The following is a 20,247-nucleotide window of genomic DNA, read 5'->3' on the forward strand; positions in this document are numbered from 1 at the left end:
TGTTTAAGAGTAGCTGAGACAATAAATCATATCATGTATAAGAATTAGCATCCTTTGCTATAGAGGAGAGTATAAATAAGATCTGTCTTAGAGGGAAGCACACAGACATTAGAGCAAACAACGTAGTAGTTCAACTGTTGCAGAAAAATTAGTCTGGAAGAAATAATTGCCAATTAAATTTGATTCAGTTTGGTTACATATTCACAGAAATTGCTCTGGTCCATGAGTCTTCTTATCTCCTGGTTTCTGCAATACAGCAAATATTTTTCCAGGCTTGTTTTGATGCATTTTTTATAGTATTATTTCATTCCTGGAACTAGAGGAAAAATGGATGAGGAGCAAATTTCCAGCACTGCTGCAGCTTGGAATTTCACCTTGATGGTGAAAAGCAGTTGGATCCAAGCTTGGATGGAGACCAGCAAAAGGTCTAACAGGTGCCCAGCCTGTTAGAATTTGTAAACCTTCTTTTCTGCAGCCTGAAAATACCCTGAATATATGCTGGATGTACTTTAAACCGTAAACAAATGTGATAACACTGCCATTTTTTCCTTAGACATTGATCCTGATAATTCAATGTAAGCCATTACATTCATTAGAATTTAATGTGATTTTTGCCCTTAGCTATAGTAGCCACAGTAACAGTTTGGATATCTTTTAAATATTGGAAGACCAAAGGTCTCGGTTTACAAATCTTCTTAAAATGACCCAGCATTTTCTTGGACAGAGGCAGGCAGTGGTGGCCGAGCAGGTCGGTACAGGCTGGCATGCTGCCTGGCCCCAGGGCCAGACGTCCTGCTAGCACTCAGATTGTCCTCCTGGCATTCCTCTCCAGCCTTCAGAGCAGAAACTCGTGTTTGATTGCATTCAAAGGCAGATTGTCTTTGCTGCTTGGCCCCAGTCCCTGCAGCAGCAGAATGTCCTAATGGCTTTTGCAGACTCAGAGCAGCGCTGTTCTGCCATCGCGGCGGGTTCTGATGTCAGGATGTCTGAGGGGCAGCACGCAGGTTAAATAAGGCTACTGTGCATGCTGAGAGCCTTTCTCTTCCAGGAGCAGCAGCGAATGTTTGCGGTCTCATCCTCCCTGAAAGCTCAGTGGACTTTTTACTGGTGGCAAATTCCTCAACACCAGTCTCATCAGGATCAAACAGAAACAGCTTTCTGGGCTCAGAAAAAAATAAAGACCAAACCCTGCCAAATGCTGTGTCTGGAGCAGTTCCTCCCTAAATCTCCATGGGAATAGGATGGGAAAACAAGGGAACATAATGCCAGTTTCTGAACTGTTTCTCCATCCTTCATATCTGTAAAATGCTACAGATAGAATCCCCATTTAGAGAGACATGGAAGAAACAAAAACCAGAAAAAGCAAATTTACTTTGTTAAAGTGAAAGTCTATAAACAGGAGATAAACTCACCTTTTTTTGCTTCCAATGCATTTAACTACTGATAATAAAAAGCATCCCCACCTGAGCTGGGCTCAAATCAGGCACCTATTTCTGGCAATCCATTCTGACATTTCCTTTTACCTGGGGACACAGCTCTTCACAGAAAATGATCCCTTCCTGATTAAAGAGCCAGGCCAAGAAGGTGAGTCTTTTCTGCTGCATAGCTCTTGCCTGGGCCTGGCTTCCCACAGGATGCAGTTCTAGATGGCAGAGCCCTGGCCAAAACCCAGCTCCAGCCCTGCCTGCCTTGCCAGCAGCAGCAGCCAGAGGGTCCCCCAAGACCCAGCCTCAGGGCTTGTCAGAGTGCTCCTGTCGCCCTGAGCTGCACCCCATGTAGCAAAGGAAAACAAGGAGAGCCCCAAGCTCCCACCTGCCAGCCTTGCTCTAAAGGCAGGTGTGTCCCTCAGAGCACTTTGAAGTAGGCTGGTTTTGCTGTTGCCATGGACTGAAACCAGCCTAGCACTGCTTTCTTATTGATGGCATGGATTGTGGCTGTCAGGCACTCCGGTCTATCCACTCCTCATCAGATGCGTACTGGATCAAGCCCAGAGAGGGTCTAGAGTGCACTGAGCCTCACAAGATAAAAGTTTTAAGAGTCTGACTTCAGTTCACCATGCAGTGCATGAGGTGAGCTGGCAGGAGCTTCAAAAATAAACAGCACTGAGTGGGAAACCAACAAATGTCACCAGGGCTTTCAGGTCAGGGCGTGGTGCTCTTCCGATGTTGCTTCTGTGCCTTGAGATTTTAGGATTTTCCCCCATTCCTTCAGGACTCATAACCCAGGTCCCTGGAGACAGGAGCCTAAATATTTCTTTTTAAAACAGGAGCAACGGTTCACTTGCTTGCTGCCTTTCCTTCTACTCCTCATCTCTGCCCCTCTGCAGACATGGCAAAAATAAAACCCAGCTGTCTCCTCTACTCCTCTCCCACCTCACTGTCCTCTTGCTGAGGATAGGATGCTCATAAAAGAGGGAATGAAAAGTTGCCCTGCCAGCATTATTCTCAGATTTGTGTAGCATCCACAACTCGGAAGGCACGCAGGCCACATAAATGAACAACCATGGGATGTGACGAGGACGATACACCAGTGACAGTCTGATTTAAAAGCACTGACTCCTCTGACTGGAGCTGCCAGCTGCATTACGTAGCATTTTGAGACATGAGGGGTTTGGCTCTGGGGAGGTGATTCTGGCTGCTTGTGCCGAGCAGTCGGAAGAGCCACGCTTTCGTCTCGTTTCCTGACAGGTGTGTGCCTGCCTTTTGCTGCTTGGATTTGCATCAGGGTGTCTGGTCAGCATCCCAGCTGCCAGGAGGAGATTAGCAACCTCTATGGCAAAGTTTGAATTTTCCATTTACCAGATGGCTAAAGGATTGCACTCTTGTATTTATTTTTTTGTTTGGATATGAACTTTGGAATGCAGGAACAGCCTGTGTCATCTGGAGATGAGGTGATGGTGCTGTGCTCTGCACAGGGCAGTGGTTTGGTTCTGCTCAGAGGCTGCAGCTAATCAGCTCAGTCTCACCTCTGATGAGGTATTTCCTTTCATGGACATACCAAATGAAGGCTCTCCACAGACTTGCACTGGCAATGAGCTGTCTTTCAGATCAGGTTTATAAAACCTGGCTTGGTAAGCCAGGCATTTCCCAAGAGACATCCTCTTTTCCCCACAGTATCTGGTCAGAGCTGCCTTAGCAATGTGCTGTTGCTGAAACCCACTTCTGCAGGAGCAGAAGCATAGCAGGAAATTCTCTATTAGAGCTCAATATCTTGGAACATCTCCCCCTCCCCCACCAAATTTACATGCAGTTATTAGTCTCTGAGTGGGAATTGTATTCCTTGCCTGCAAGGAGGTGGGTGGGAAACAGAGGGACATAAAACTGCAGATGGCAGAGGGGTGAACTCATTTCCTTCCTTCTGATCTTGCTGTTTCGGGGCTACACTCAAGGAAATGGAAAGTGATCATTTTAATACACTTAGAGTCTGGCAAAGGTGCCAGAGTACTGGGAGCACTTTCTCTTATGAACACCTATATAAATAAAAAGCCTTATATGGAAAGAAAGGAGAAGCAGATTCTCAAGACTATCCTTGCTGCTACTGCGATTGGCAAAAAAAAATCTGCTTCTGAATGCATAGGTGAGAAACTGTACCTCTAATTTGTGTCAGTTTATGCAATGAAACTTTGGGGTGACTTTTTTTACCCATGAAGAGTAAAACATATCCCCAGTTCCAACTGTCATCCCAACACCAATTTCATTAAAGGAACACAATGGAAACTTTTGGGAGCAAGAATTCCTGCTGTTAGGCAACAGCAGTGGTCGAGGGGTGATTATTGAAGTGCAACACTGGTTTAGCTGGCAGACAAAAGCAGCACAATGGCAAATACAAAACTTCTAAGAACAAGTTAGACAAATGTCTGTCAGGCATGTCAAGTGGGCATGAAAGCAATGGAAATAATGATCAGCTTAAGTTCCCAGCAGCCCTGATTTCTGTAATTCCTGGGATGTTCTGTGATTCTTTGGTCACAAGTACAGCAAAATTTTTAATTATGACTGTGGCAAATCTAGACATAACCAATAAAACAGTTAGGATTTTAATATTAGAGCTGTTTGTGCAGCAATTGGCTAGAGCTGGGCTGGGAAGATATGTGGGTAAGGGAAATACGTGATATACCGGGTGGTCTTTCCTCATCCTCCAAAAATGCCTTATGTTCCTAATTTTTTTCCTGTCTCTATTAATTATCATATTTATTTGAAACAGTTTTAAAAGGATAAAGCATTATTCAATGGAAAAAGTTACTAGAGGTCTGTTGGAATCTCTCCATGAACGTCTCGTCTGTAAAAATTACATCAGATCAAGGAAAAGGAAAGTGATCCAAGCAGAAAGGCATTCACAACAGGTGCAGGGAAAACTGGACAGCATGCTACTGATCCCATCTGCCAGCTATGGGACACACCACAGTGTGCCCCAAAGGTCTGTCCTCTCTGATCTTGGACCAGAGGGGAATGGCACTGTCAAAGGGTCCTGATGCCTTTCCTTTTTACTTCCCTGGGGCTCCCATCCACCTGCCTGTGCTGCTTACATCCCCAACAGCAGAGCAATAAAAGAAGCAGTGGTATTTCATGTGGGATCACTGAATGATTCTAAGCTACCCAAACTATTCTGGAGCTCATTTGTTCCCCCACTGTTATCTCTGAAGTGCAGTTAGATGGAGTCTCCATGTTAGGAGCATGTCTCTGAGCCACTTTTGCTTCTGTGCTCCCAGGAGCAGCTGTCCCACAGAAAGTGTGTTCATTCATCCTACAACAGCATTGAGCTGATGAGATGGGACAAAGTGGCATGCTAGGAGGAGACTCACTTCTGGATGGAAATGAAAAGAAGTGATCATGACAAACAACACTGTTTAATTGTTTGGTAAAAAACTAAGCATTGAAGAACCATTTAAAAAAAAGCCAGTAAAACACACTGTTGGTCATCACCTCTTTGTGCCTTCTTCAGCCCAGCCCATATGCATAAAAGATAGATTATATAGGCTAGATGTCAGAAGAAAGATCTGTTCTAATGAGCAGAATTATGTGGATGTAAGTGAGATTCCCAACATGGGGACTAAATGGAGAAGATGGTGGCAAAGTAGGCTCTCAGACTGTTCTTGGAGGAGTCCAGTCAGCGGCCAGAAGGGATTATCTACTGCAGCTGGCCTTGGGTCAATTATCTGGAAAGCCTCCTACAAGGCTGTGTCCCCAGCATCCTCTTGGCCTCAGCAAGGTCACAGGGATGCCTCACTCTAGTGCAAATCTCCACATGGTTGTTCCCAAGCAGACATGGACCAGGCCACCTCCTCGCACCCCAGCCAAAGGCAGCAGAAGATACAGGAGGTCAACAATGCTGGAAACCTGGCCTTGAAGTCACCTCTGTGACTCCAACTGCTCTGGAAGCCAGCAGGTGCAGTAGCTTTCACCCCTTTGTCCTTCAGAAATTAATCATTCTGAATATGTCTTCCTTGAAAATGCACTAACACTTATCCTCATGGGTTCTTCAGGCTGATTAGTACTAAAAAAAAAAAAAAAGCACTGCATGCCTGACAAGTATTAGAATAAATGGTGTGAACAGTAGAACAGCGTGTGCTGGGAAAGAGAACATCCAGGAACCTTTTCAAGTTGGCAATTATGCAACTTAGCAGAGGAGACTGATGACATCCCAGTAATCCTCGGGCCCTCTTCACACAAAAAAAAAACCAAAAAAAAAAAAAAAAAAAAAAAAACAAAAACCCCCAAAAAAACCAAAGGTGAAACAAAGCCCACACCATTTCAGCTGGATGAGAGAAAAGGAACAGAGATTCATACTGTCAATACTTTCCAAACTCTTCAATTCTGAAGAGGATAGACTGAGCTCAATTTCTGCAGATGAAAGAAGGAAACTGGAGAATTATTGCAGATGTCTACTGAAAAATCCTAAGACTTGCATTATCTTCACCACAGATGGCAAAAAAATGAGGAAGACAAAAACTGTATCTGACAGAACCTTGAGAAATTAAAGACAACCGTCATTAAAGAACTGTTATTGGTTCACAGTACTTTGTATTCCCAGAGCAGGAAAATGAGCTAGAGAGAAAAAACCAGTGTGGTGGAAAAAATAAACAAAGATATGCTTTCCAATTATGCTCTAAAGAGAGTTAGAAAATCCACACAATGGAACTGAAAGGAAAGAGAAAGAGGAGAGAATATGAACTGCTGAGAGTATGCCAAAATATTAGTCATCCCTTGAGTCTACCCTGAAAGGTTAGTGTTGTTTTTAAGAACACATTCCTTTAAGGAAAAAAATAATTTCCTAGCAGAGGTAGTTTCTGGATGGTCATAAACTCTCTCAAGAGAAACGGAAACCCCAACAGTGAAGTCAACAAAATCGAGGCAGGAGAGGAGGAGGAAATCTGCACAGGAGTCCTCAGGACAACCCCAAGAGTGACCTGCTACTGGAAGGGAAGAGATATGGAAAAGCCTGGCAGAGAGCAACAGTTGAGTAGGTAAAGATCTGGGTGGGAAAACGTCAACAAGGAAAGGGAGTAGAAAACAGGTAAGTGTTTACTAGAGATCACCTCTCTAGGATAGATGACATTAGAGAAGGCTGACTCACTCTTGTCTAGTTAAGGTTTGAGTAATCTGAACTATATGAGATTTTCATAGAGATGAAGAAGACAGACCAAAATGTTGTCACCTGCCCTGTGGTCCACAATATAGAATTTTTGAATTTTCAGGGTCTCTAACAACACTTAATGATCTAAGGCTGTTATAGAGGAAAGAGTCCCTCCTGCTGGTTCTATATCACACTCTCAGCCCAGCAGTGTCTCCAGGTCACCTCATTTTGCACTGGAACCTGACCAGTGCAATAAAGAAAACATCACTAACTTTGCAAGTTAAAAATACTAATTTCTAAAAAAAATTTAACTTACTAAGAGGCTATATATTTCATTTTTCTGGAATTGTAACTGGCAGAATGTTGCCCAGAAGGGAAGCATGGTTCATGAGCTAGATGGCAAGTCTCATGCCTCCCTGAAAGGAAGACTGTGAACAGAGCTCATCAGTCTGAATAACCACTATGCCAGCACCTCATCTAGAAGCCTCAGAAGTTAAAAATTTCTGAGTGCTCCTAAGCTCCTCTGGCATGCCTGGGAATTAAGGGTGCCCAGAATCTCTGGATGAATCTCTGTGTACCATGACAACTTGATCCACTGTCATCTGGAGAACACACCACCCTTCCCACTGAGTGGCCAAGGCTGATATTTGGCTTGCTGGAACCATTTAATGTGTTAAACAAGTTTTATTGCTAGGCATTCTTTAACATTGGAAAAAATTAATAGACTCAGTCATTCAATATGTTATGAAGCAAAAATGCTGTTTTTCGAGGTAAGTGATGATACTTCATATGAGTTCAGGAAGAAAGAAAGAAATTCTGTAACATCAGTCTGTATATTCAGTTTATCAATTCTAAGCAATGGGTCATTGCTATGATCAACAGACATAAAGACTCCTGAAACAAATTAGTTGCCTTTCATCACAACACTTGCAGCTAAGTTTTTCTAATGTGTTCAAGTTTCTTTTGCTATCTCCCTTCTCAACAGTTAAACTTTTCTCAGTCTGTTTTTCAGTCTACAGACAGCTGAAGTGAAGGACTATTTTACCAGACAGCGTGCATAGTGCCAAACCCATTTTCAGCACACTTTAAGTATATTCATATTGTGGGAGTCAGTGAGAAAGTCTGTGTGCAAGAAAATCCAGTTTGCTTTAGCAAATCCATAACATTAGTCCTGAAATGCGATCCATGTGATTACTAGCACGGATGGAAACATTTTGTTGTGCAGGGACTAAATGGAGTTAGAAATCTTAATTTAACACTACCTCATTCACACTCTCGAGAAGTCACATCATGGTGTTATGTGATATTGATACAAGATGAGAATTTAAACCAGTTTCTAACATACAGTTCATCAACAGTTTGACTGAAGCTGCTTTTTGACAGCAACATATGCATCTGCTAATATCAAAGGTGTTCTTCATTGTTTTATGAGTTTGGAGCCCTGAAACTGGAATTTTAAGAACTGATAAACACATACTAAGCCAAAATCAGCTGTTTCTCCTTGGGAGGTTTTGGGCTTAAGGTTTTGGTTTTCAGTAGCTCTTTTTTCTGAAGCAACTAACTCAATATTGCCTCTCACCAGAATCCAAAGCTTGGTTTTTGTTTGAATGCCACTTTTTACAGTTTTTTATGACTTTGGTGCAAATCTTGATCTATTTGAGGCTTTTAGCAACAACAAAAATTTTGGTTTGTCATAAGACATGACTTTGGACTATATAGTTTCTTGACCCAGAGTCCAGAAATTTAAAAAACATTTTTGTGAAAAAATTTCATTAATCCTCAATTCAAATTTCTGTTCCATAGAAAATCACTCCATAAGAGGATAACTGTAGCTGCATTTTTAAGTATATATTGGAAGATGAAGATTTCATGTGGTGTAAATCTTAAAATTCAATCTTTTACCCAACAGGTGTGTTTAGGTCTCCATCATAGCAGACATTGTCTAATTCATAACAAGAGAAATATGCACTACCATAACTGGACTCTTTGAGGTGATATATTGAGAAAAATAGTATTTTTTTCAATATCATCAAAAGGGTTCAGGGAAGTACAAATACACACACCCCCCCCACACACACACCACTCCTCCACCTCTGCCCTCCACCAAGGTTCAGAAATATCAAAGACTAAATCAGTGATGAGTTTTATTTTTCTTAAAACATTTTTATTAAATGAGGTCAGGAAGATCATTTAAGGAAAACCATCACAGCTCGGTGAATCTGGAATATTTGAGTCAAATCTGAAACTCAGCTCACTGAAATTTCCAATCTTCTGCTAGGTGAGTTAGACTTTTCTACAATTCCAGCAAAGTTTTGTGGTCTTTTCCCTAGCTTTTTGAATTACAAGTTTTACAGAGTGAAATCATTGCCATAAAGTGCTGAATTATCACATTGCAAAGATATGTAGTGCACTCATCAGAAAACGCTCTCAAAACAGAAATCTCTCAAGAAAATCTTAGTTTGAAGGTTCACATTCAGCATCAAAACTGAAAGGAAGTGAAAGGCAAAACCAAGAAGTTCTGAGAAATTTCTGCAGCTATCTCCTAGAATTATATCAACATGATCAATATTCCTTCTTTTCTCCCAACGTGCTGGCAGTAATAATAAACCTTGGGCCCAAACAGCTTCCTGAGCCATCTTGAATTCTCAGCACTGGAAGCTCAGGAGGCCCTTGTGCTTGTGGCTTTGCTTGGCAGATAAAACATCCCTTCTAATGTGCATTCACATCTTCCTTATTTTCCTGTTGTTTCAAAATTCAACCCTTTCAAACAAATGCTCAGCTTTTGCAACACTTTTTAATAGACCTCCCAGCTGTGAAAAAGTACAAAATTATCAAAGCATGAACTATCAAAAATACTATCTGCTAATTCCAAAGGTTCATACACACCACATACCACATACAGAATGGTACATAAAGCATTCTGAAGTACAGCAGATAAGCACCTATCGTTTTTAGCGACACACCATTGTACGTAACTCGTAACTCAGACCCAAACATTTCCCACTATGGTTGGCTGATAAAGATTTTCCCAGTCCTGAAATACTTTGCTTCCTAAGGCCTTGCAATGAGGTCAGTCTCTTGGAGGCATCCAACTGTTGGCTTTATTCCAGTATTCGGCAACACATATGCCTAAGGTGCAGGAGCTCTCTGGAGCTAACTCCAAACTGAGTTGCTTTATCACCCCTTCTCGAGCTGCAAAAAGTCAAGTACTAAACCACTGAAGAAATTGCACTGTTCTGATATTTCCAAATTTCAGAAAAGAAGCTTGGTGACTTTAATGAAGTTCAGGTTTGATTCAAATTTTCCAGTGTTCTTAAATTTTGGATTGTTTCTGTCTCCTTACCACCCCCATCATTCTTCTGGACCTCCTCCGTTTCTGAATCACCCTCTGCATGGCAAGGCAGTTCCAGAATACTGTGGTCATCCATTATATTTGTGAAGACAGTATTAGTCAAAGAGGAGATGGAGCCAGAAATTTTAGGGTGCTTTTAATTTCTTACATTTCTCAGGTTTTTTTGTGTGACTTTTTCACTCTCAGGTTCTGCACAAAGGAGATGGAACAGCAACTATCCAAAAGGGAGAAAAGCTAATCAGGGTAGTGACACATTCATTTAATTAATGTTTTCCTTTCAAAAGCACAACAATTACATCCGCAGGGCTTTGACATTCAACTACATTAAAACCCTACTATTTTCCATGGAGAAAATAGAATGTAATGATGAAACTTCTTTTATGAATAATATTTCTTTTTAAATCCATTTTAATTATATTTCCAGAATAACTATTTAGTTACATCGGGGAGAAATAAAAACAAAGGAAGGCTTTTTTAAAACATTTACAAGGAAGCAATCTCTCATCCCCAAATTTGCATTTACTTCAAAATTTTATGGCTGAACTCAAATCCCATCACAGTCCTTCCACTGAACCTTAAAATCAATCATGACACCACTACAGGTCCTAATCAAAGTAGTCCTAATGGTCTTTACATGCCTTTAAAGCACCTGCCGTGCAAAGCAGGAAAAGCCCCAATTAATTACACAGTAAAAGTCAGTTCATAGTTGTGGATGCTTTGTAGCTTTAATGAGATTCAAAGACAAGATGCAAGGATTTGGTTCAGAATTTTGTCTTCACCAGGGCTCTACCAGACACATACTACGAATCAAGATTGATCTCCCTGCTGCTTTGTAGTTGTCACACTATTTCCTCATGTCCCTTCATCTGTCCAGATCCTTCTGTGTCCTCCGTGTTCCATGTGTTGACAGGGAGTTTTCTGGAGTAGGGACAGTCGTTTTCTCCATGATTGAATGACACCTGGCACAGGTGGGTCAGGACCACTGAGCAGGACTTCTCAGGTGTCCCAGCTAGCACTCAATGCAATCAGTGGCAAGAGGATGTGCACCAGGTCCTGACCTAGCTGAGCATGCTAAAGTGACAATCGCTTCTCCACCACACTGTTCGAAATTGGACATTTTGTGCGCATGCCTGAAGTTTCACATTAGTTTAGCACCTGAAAGGTTTTCCAGAAGGTTGATCTGAAGCGGAACCTGTTTTCAGAAAATCTGTTTAGAAAATTAGTACATCAGTTACAATCACATACAGGAGATTTTTCAAAAGGGGAATTTGTTCCTCGTGGCATCTGGGGACTAAAATGTTTCCTGAGCTTTTGAAGATATTCTCTTTGTTTGCAAAATCTTTTAACAAATATATCTGGTATACTTTGTTGGATATGCTTTCCTAAAACCAGTTATAAATTCTATCTATAATTAAATTTAAAAGAAAAACCTGTTTAAAAAAGTCTTTGGGTACTGAACTGCATGTCCTTAATTTAATTAAGGGATATAATTTTGTATTAGGATTCTACACAAGACTTACTGAAATACTTGCAGATCATCTGGAAGATTGAAAGGAAACTTGGTAAGTTCCTGCGGCTTTGGAACCTTGTAATAGGACGGGTTAGGCATAGGATCCAGTGGAAACAGACAGTGGCTAAACATGTACTTTCTCCAAACTGCTAGCATTTTCCAAATAAGCTAAAAAAATGGGATTTTAAATCACAAATTAAATTAAAACCTCTTCTGCCTGAGCATTAACCTCCTTCATAAAAGATGGTGGTACATAAGCTTTGTTTGCTTTGCTGTAAATAACAAAAGAAAAAATAATCTAACAGTGCAGTAATTTAATTTTTCTACCTCCTTTATTTTCTCTGCTTAACTCATGTATGAAAAGACTTGCACAAAAACTGACTGCTCTAATAAAACCAGATAAAATCTAATACGGCATGCTGAGGGCTGAGGAGAACAACTAGAATTACACCAAGCTCTTTGTTGGCATCAGGAGAAAAAGGATTAAAAATACCTTTTGTCACCTGTTTTCAGACCCTGCCAGGCTCACCCACTAGGCATTATGTCAATAATGTTATGTCAATACTGTGTGTGCAGATTTTTTTCATTTTGCCTATTGGCAAATTTTTTTCTAATGTGAACTTACCAGTAAGCTCTTATACTTAGGTCACTAAAGATCAGTGAGCTCATTTTCAAAGGAGCAGATCATTTACAGCTCCCTGGATCTCAGGGATTTTCAGAAACCAAGAACTGAAACTCATCTGTATTTCTGATTCTGAAATATTCAATGTAAATACTTGAAGGCAGCCTAAAAAATCAAAATATGTACAGCTGGTGGACGAGCATTACATCAGGACTTTGAAAAGGTGCCTCAGCTAAGACTCCGTGGTGGCCTCCAAAGAAAATTCCATGCCTGACTCTGTCTGTGCTCTGTGTGCTGCAAGGCTTGCACTCATTTGTGCTAGTGATTACTGCCTTCACCAAGAACAAATAATTTTTTAAAAAATTAATAACACAGCAGCTGACTTTTTAAATTGATGCAATCAACTGTTTTCCCAGACAGTAAAGCTAAAATGACTCAAGGGCAGCATTGGCTGTATGGTATTTGCTGTGACCCAGCATCATGGCTTCTTTCAGAGGATCAGCACCCCAGAAGAATGGAAATACAGAAAGTATCAAATGAGTGTGCATACCTTGTCAACATTTATTTGGAGATGCTGAGATGAACTGCCAGGATATCAGACATACATCACTGGGCATTTCTGTAAATTGAATCTGCAAGGTGTAATCAAACATCACAGCTGTAACCAGCACAGTCACAAACACAACATTTAAATCTCTTTATAATGATGAGGAGCTGGGTGTTGAAATCTACAAACCTAAGATATTATTTGGACTGACCTTAGGAACAGCCTGGGAGAACAGCACCTGTAGCACGTTTATGCAACTCCAATCTCTATTTAGGTTACCTAGTCACAATTATTTGTTTCTAGACAACCCCTGAAAGACTCAAAAATTCAGATCACTGTGTCTGTCAGCCCTTCTTACAGGACACCTGATCCTCTACTTTCTAATGAAGCCTTTTCAAGAATTACTTTCATTCTGCACATACTAAAAACCTTATTATAAATCAGAAATCAAATCAGTTACTTTTGGAGGGAATTATGGCCTAGATTTTCATAATCACCACATAACTCCTCTATAACTCCAGTAAATTCAAAGTTTTTCAGCACTTCCCTTAGCATCAGCAGAAAGTTACACCTCGTGCATTTCAGTAAGTCTCTTGTAAAAACTGTCCAGTGCTGTGTGATAGCAGTAGAGCTTGCAGACATCAGCTCATAAGAAAACAGGTCCAGGAAGGACATCAACTTATTATCAACTACTTATTCCATCTCCACCACCTAGACAGTCTCACACAGACCTGGGTCATTATTAGAAGGTGTTTGGCTAACTTGCTCTTCTTTCTGAAGAAAGAAGCAGGCTGTCTCCCACAGCAGCCTGCCCCACAGTTTGTTTCTCCTATTAGAAAGTTCTCTCTGTTGTTTGAACTGAAACTTTCTTTCTGCAATTTAATCACCTGGTTCTAATCTTACCTATTATGGTCACAATTAAATAATTATTCTCCTTAATTTTCAAGGGTTTGCAAAATAGCTAGACATAGCTGAGAGAGAAATACCTTATCCACAGCCCGACCTCCCCAAGATTCAAGGAACCCTAATTCATTCAATCTTCCCATGGTGGCTGAGCTTCCTAGACAATTCTTGTTCTCTGCACGCAGAAGCCCCACAGCCAGAGCACTGGTTTCCTGTCACAGACTTCAACAAAGCACAGCCAGTAGCTTTGAAGGGCATCATATGTCTCCCAAGTGTACTCTTTGTTTATACATCAGACTCTGTTTGCCTTTTTGCACTGCAGCCTGTCGTCATTGACTCTCTGCAGTTGTTTACAGCAGCGTGTTCTGCTCCTGAACATCCCTCACAGAGCCATCCACACTGCACGGGACATGGAGCAAGAGGTTTGTGTTCAGGCCAATAAAATGCAACTTGAATACACATAGGAATGTTTTGTGACCTGTGAAACAAGATGTGTACTGTCAGCCTGCAGAGTCAGTTTTGCTGCCCCTAGCACAGAATACTGATCTATACATTGATCCAGCACCAACAGTCCAACATTATTCTCAATAAAGTTTTGCTCCTTCTCCCGCTCTTGCCTTCCTTCTTCCACACAGTCATCTTTCCTTGTATCTCTCAGACAGACTCACATCCCACTGCCAAAGGTATGTTTTGGCCAGAGACCAGGCACAGAGGCTGGCTGCTTCCCCAGGTGGGAGACAGCCACTCTCGTCCCTGGGCGTTGGGGTGAGACTGTGCAAACAAGTGCTCTCTGCCAGGCAGTTCCTGCTCCAGGCAGCTGCCTTTGTTCACTGCCCCTCTCCTTGTGACCTCGTGCCTGCTGCTTCCCAGTTCTGCTAGCAGTTCACGTAACTTGTTTTCAATCACCTCCAAGGAAAATGGCTATGTTCAAACCTCCTGCAAGCCAGATGTGCCCCACTGGCTGCTGGGTGAAATCTTTTAATCTAGAGGGACTTGGAGTTTAGGATTGCATTAGAGAGTGTTCCTGCATACAACCTTGTGCAGCATTATCCCAGCTCTACTTCTTGAAAAAGCAGAAGAATAAAGTCATTATGAATGAGTGGAAAAAGAATGAAACCAGAGAAGCAGCTGAGGCAGAGCTGTGTCAGTCACAACAGGCTTTGTTTTCCCTATAATGTGGAGTCTCATACTCCTTTGGTGAGAGGTACCACTTTGAGACCACACGCTGAGCTTCCTCACAAAGAATTCACACCTTTTTTTTTTGCTTCTCCTGTATCCTGTAATAAAAGTCTTTCAGACTGTGGTTGGTCTCTGTGTATTGGAAAAATGGTGGATGGAGTTGAGAAAGGAACCATGAAAGCTGTAGCATTCAATCTTAAGTGGAGCAAGCAGAGTATGTAGCAATGGGAAAATCACTCCTTACAACTGTCTCACTAAAACTTCATGTTGTTAAATAGTAAAAGTGTTCATGTTTTTATTATTCTAACTAAGATTCTATTAAAATCAGGAACAGAAAAACAAGACCTAAGCTGCATGTGAACAACTGATCAAGGACAATGATCATCCACACAAACAAGACACATTTATCATATTGACTCCCATCTAACATCCAGCCACCCCACCTTTAAATAATCACTACGGGGATGATACATAGTTCATGCCTGAAATCAAAGTGTGAACTATAAGGGAAAAATCATATGGCACCTCTCTGATACATGCTCTTGTACTGAACTTAGAATGCAAAGTACAGAGAGATCTCTGGCTTAATTAGCTGCCCACTGAGCTAGAGCTGGCTGCTATCTATTTTCTGCGCATGAAAACACAGAGCTTTGTTAGTATATTATTTCCACATGTGTTTATATTGCCATCCCTGCTCCTTGATCCAGCATTTTAAATGAGCATTCCTGTCTAAAAAAAAATATAACAGAATGTCTATCCCCTTACCTAAAATATCCCTCAGCTCAGTCCTCCCTTTCCATCAGTGTGAGCCAGAAAAATCCTCAGGGAAATCCATAGAGTCTCCCTGGTAGGCAGCTGTTGAAAATCGGATCAAGATGCTCTTATGTCGTTTTATTCCTCTTTATTAGGGATATGATTTCTCATCCTTTGCTTCAGTCATATTAAAATCCTCACTTACCTAAGTACCCGTGCCTAAGATCGTGGCTGATTTCAAGACATGGACACCCAGCTAGGGCCAGACTGGCGTGCGCTGCCACAGCACAGGGAGCAGGGTACTGCGGTCTGAGCGTGAGCACCACCACCAGGCACATCCTCTGCTCACGGCTCTTCTAAAGGTGTCCAAGGCTCAGGAGAAAGATGAGTCATCACTTATGCACTACTTACACATGCATCTGCCTGACACTTCATGTGTAGGAAGAGATGGTATGTCTGCACCGGTATTTACACTTAAGCTCTGCTTGCCTCTTCATTTTACCTAGTTGCTTGCTCCAAAACCACTTTACTAGAGACTGGTCCATCATCAGAACATCTCATGTTCCAAGTTTGCTTTATTTAGGACTATTATCAATATTGAAACAGTAAAAAATTATGAGAGAAAGCCTTACTACAGTCTATCCACTGTTCCTCCTCATCCACACAGCCCATCCTCTTACCATAGAAAGCTATTAGGTTGGTTAAGGATTATTTCAGCTTCATAAATCTGTGCTGACAAGTCTTAAGTGTTTTTATTCATCCTGAGTTTGAGTTGATAGCTAATTCTCCATGAGACCAAAGATTTTAGTCTTTACAGGCCATAAAGGGTCTGAAGGAAAGGGTAGATCTGTGAGACGTGGGAACAGAAATGGCTACTGAACTTACGGGCAAGATGGTGAGGGGACAGGGCAAAAGAGGTAAGTGAGGCTGAGCAGATCCTGACTTCTGAGTTGAAATGGGCCAGGAAGCTCTTTCAAGGGCAGGCAAGAGGAACAGCAAGAGAATTGTAAGGAAAATTAGGGAAAGACAGTGTAATGGAGACAAAATTCTAAACCATGAAAAATGGCTGTGGAAATAGCAGATCACCTGAAAAAAAGTTCTGCACATCAATTCAATTACGTTTATGTAAAATATTTTGGCATAAAAATTTCTTGGTGCTCTTTTACTTCCACTTCAGCAATTAGCTGTGTCTGAAGGATTTGCTCCTGTTCACACAAGAGCACAGTTGCTGATATTCTCCATGACCACAAGGGGCCTACCAGAACTGAGCTCATCACATAACATGATTATGCTACATCTGTTACAGATACCAGAGAACTTTGCAATAACTCCATGTTGAACAAAATAATAGACTTTTAAAATGAGTGACCTTAGTCACACAAGTCCCAAACAGTGACCTGCAGATTCACTGTTTACAGCCTGGCCAGGGAAGCCACTGCTGTAAAACTTTTGTAAAATTTTATTTATATTATTAAATTCTGAGCTTTAAAACACAGATGAGCCAACCTCTAAAAAGTGCTCAGGATGGGTAGTGGTCAGCAGTGCACAGAAACTGCAATCTACTATAAGTAGCTGCATTGTTAAACAAGCAAACATTAGACATATATTATTAAAAGTCATCTTTAATAGCATTTAAAAATAGCTATTGCAAACTTTATTTGAAGAAAAATAAACAATTCACTATCTTCTAAAGTCCTTTGAAACAGTCAATTTCCTTAACATTTGCTTTATTACTTGAAAAGAGAAGCTATTTGCATAGCTGGCATGTTAGTTCACCTCTGTTTGCTCAAAACAGCTCATAAAAGCTCTCTTTTTCTACCATTTCTGATTTGATCAGAAGTGGAAATGTGAATGATGATCCTAACTTAGATCAAACTGGGTATCTGACTATGTCTCAAGGCAGTCAAGAATTTTAGTTCTAATTGTTTAAGGCCTGACATGGAAAGAGATGTGCCAGTCAGTAAGATCTTACACCTGCTTATGTACTTCCACTGAGCCAGCTTTTTTTTTTTCTTCTTCTTCGTATTTAGTATCCCACACAACCTAACAAAACTAAAAACTACAACAAAAAAACCTAGTTCATAAAAAACATTACAGGATCTAAGCAAGGCTGATGAAGTTTTTGGGTAGCTACTAAGAAATACAATGAATTATTTGAGATAAATCTTAAACTGGACTACTGGTGACTCAAATGCAGCACATAAGGAATTAATGCTCATACCTATCTGAAAACAATCTATCTATAGGAAAAACAATCATTAGATTAATCAAATACAGCACACTATCAGCCTTTATTGCCTAGAATAGCCATAGTGCAATGGCATTTCCATTTGGCACACAGAAATACAATAAACGGAATAAGAAACAACATGGAAGTGAAATATTTTGATAAGGGGGAAAGGAAACAACTGCTGTTATATTTTATAAATAAATTAGGCATCTAATTTCAAAATCTTCAAATCACATAGAGATGGTTCACTGCATACAGACTTATGGTAAAAGAAATGTTATAACAAAAATAATATTAGTCATTATTAAAATTGAATCCTCTTTCTTAGCGTTTTAGATAGAAAAATTACACCATTAGGCACTAGCTGCTTTCTAATATATTCTTTCCTAAAAACAGAACATTACACAGCGCTGTTGGTTTGGGCATTTTGTGAAGATCTTGGTTTATGCACATACATTGCACACTGTAGCACACTGCAGCCTATAATGGCTATGTATATGCATATGCTTTCTGCAGGATTCAGCTAAAATCAAATATTGTCAATATTCATACCAACTTGAACAACATATTCAGTAATATTCCTAGGATAATATTTTGAAAACTGAGTAAAACCGACTTTTGCTTCTTAGGTTTGATTGTCAACAGTGATTTTCAAGGCAAAAGAGAGGCCTGTAACAGAAGGACATGGAATTGTTGGAGCAAGTCCAGAGGGCCATGAAGCTGATGAGGAGTGGAGCACTTCCCCTGTGAAGACAGACTGGGAAAGTTGCGACTGTTCACCTGGAGAAGGTTGTGTGGCAATCTCATAGCAACCTTCCAGTGTCTGAAGGGGGCCTACAGGGAAGCCAGAGAGGGACTCTTTTGTCAGAAACTGTAGTAACAGGACAAGGAGTAATGACTTCAAACTGAAAGAAGGGAAACTTAGGTTAGATATTAGGGAGTTTTTTACTGTGAGGATATTGAGACACTGGAATAGATTGCCCAGGGAGGTCGTGGATGCCCCAACCCTGGCAGCGTTCAAGGCCAGGCTGGATAAGGCCTTGAGCAACCTGGTCTAGTGGGAGATGTCCCTGCCCATGGCAGAGGGGCTGGGACTAGATGATCTGGAACGTCCATTCCAACCCCTTCACATTCTGTGATTCTATAAACACTGGATCTGGCCCTCATGCTTCTCCTGCACCAGTCTGGCACTTCCCCCTTTTATCATGCCACTGATGTGCACAAGCCACAAGCTCCTGCTTGTGATGTGAACGGGAGCATGTGGTATGGAAGCAAACTGGGAATACCTGCACTGCTTGTGTTTGACACTAGAGCCAGGGGAGTTCTAGATTGAATATCAGGAAAAATTTCTTCACTGTTAAGCATCATAACAGGCTGCCAATGGAAGAAGTGGTGTCACCATCCCTGGAGGTATTTAGAAGGCATGTAGATGTGGCGCTTGGAGACACAGTTTAGTGGTGGACTTGGCAATGCTAGCTTAATGATTGGACCCAATGATTTTAAAGGTCTTTTCCAACATAAATGATTCTATGGTGGTGCCATGCTGGGAACCAAACCAGCCACAGAGCTGGCCCAGCATGCATACTGTGAAGTGCTCTAAACCTGTTAAGTAACACTCATTCCCTGTTCTGTAAAACAGCATCTAGTATAGATGAACTCTAAATGACACCCACATTAAAACCTGTAGAGGAAATCTCAGCCAGGATCATGCATGACAGCAGAAGTAGAATTTGGGGGGAATACCTTTAAAATGCTTTATAGTTCAGTTTTGGACTCAGTCCTAGCCCTGGACAGACCATGTCCACTGACATGGCTGAAAAGGGCATGGGAAGTACCAGAGCACATTCAGATTTCAATGAAACAGCAGAAATGTTCAGGCAATACAACATGAAGGCTTCACCACAAAACACCTTTACCTGACTGTTTTTAGCATCACTCCTTAAAGCTCCTTGTAGACCTTGTTGCTAAAGAGTTCAAAAACATTTTTTGCTACAAGATTTCCTATTAACTTCGCTGTGAGCATGACCCCCCTAACATCCAAAACGGATGTTATGAAGCAATGGGGATAATATATATGCTGAGCATTTGTGTAAAGGTTCCCACACAATGATGAGGAAAGAAAAGAAGTCACTATGCCAAATAATATTCCATTTCTGCTGTTCCATTCACTGCCAACACAGCATAAATTTTATCTTCTGCAACTCAAAGCACCAGCCACTACTGCAAAGTGACTGAAGGCACTGATGCAGGAATGTTAAAGGCCACCTGGTGTAAACATTTGTTTGAAGTCATACAATGTACATTGTTCTTTTAAAATAGCTTGATACAGATGCAGATTTGGATGTCTGCTATAATATGCCTGCTGTAGAGAAAAAAGTAAAATAAAAGAGGATGTTTATTCACTGACTCCAGCAATTTCCCTGACATGGTGCATTATGACTGATAGTTCTTAATATAGTGTGCAAGGAAGCCAAAAGTCGTTTAAAAACATGTGTTGTTTGTCTCAAAAACAAATGTAAGGGAATACTAGTAAAAGCTGCACTGTCCAAAACTCAACTAAGCAATTTAAATCCGTTTTTCT

At 41.0% G+C, this 20,247-nt stretch overlaps 1 long non-coding RNA gene across 1 annotated transcript; it reads right to left on the reverse strand.

Moving 5' to 3' along the window:
• Positions 1 to 9,345: 9,345 nt before the first annotated feature.
• LOC109145820 lies at positions 9,346 to 18,714 on the reverse strand. Its single transcript, XR_002047468.3, has 2 exons — positions 15,642 to 18,714; positions 9,346 to 12,686 (listed from the first exon to the last, which is right to left on the reverse strand). It is a non-coding gene; the product is annotated as an uncharacterized LOC109145820 (long non-coding RNA).
• Between the last annotated feature and the right edge of the window lie 1,533 nt (positions 18,715 to 20,247).

Source organism: Corvus cornix, chromosome 3 (genome assembly GCF_000738735.6).
Source record: "Corvus cornix cornix isolate S_Up_H32 chromosome 3, ASM73873v5, whole genome shotgun sequence".
NCBI lineage: Eukaryota > Metazoa > Chordata > Aves > Passeriformes > Corvidae > Corvus > Corvus cornix.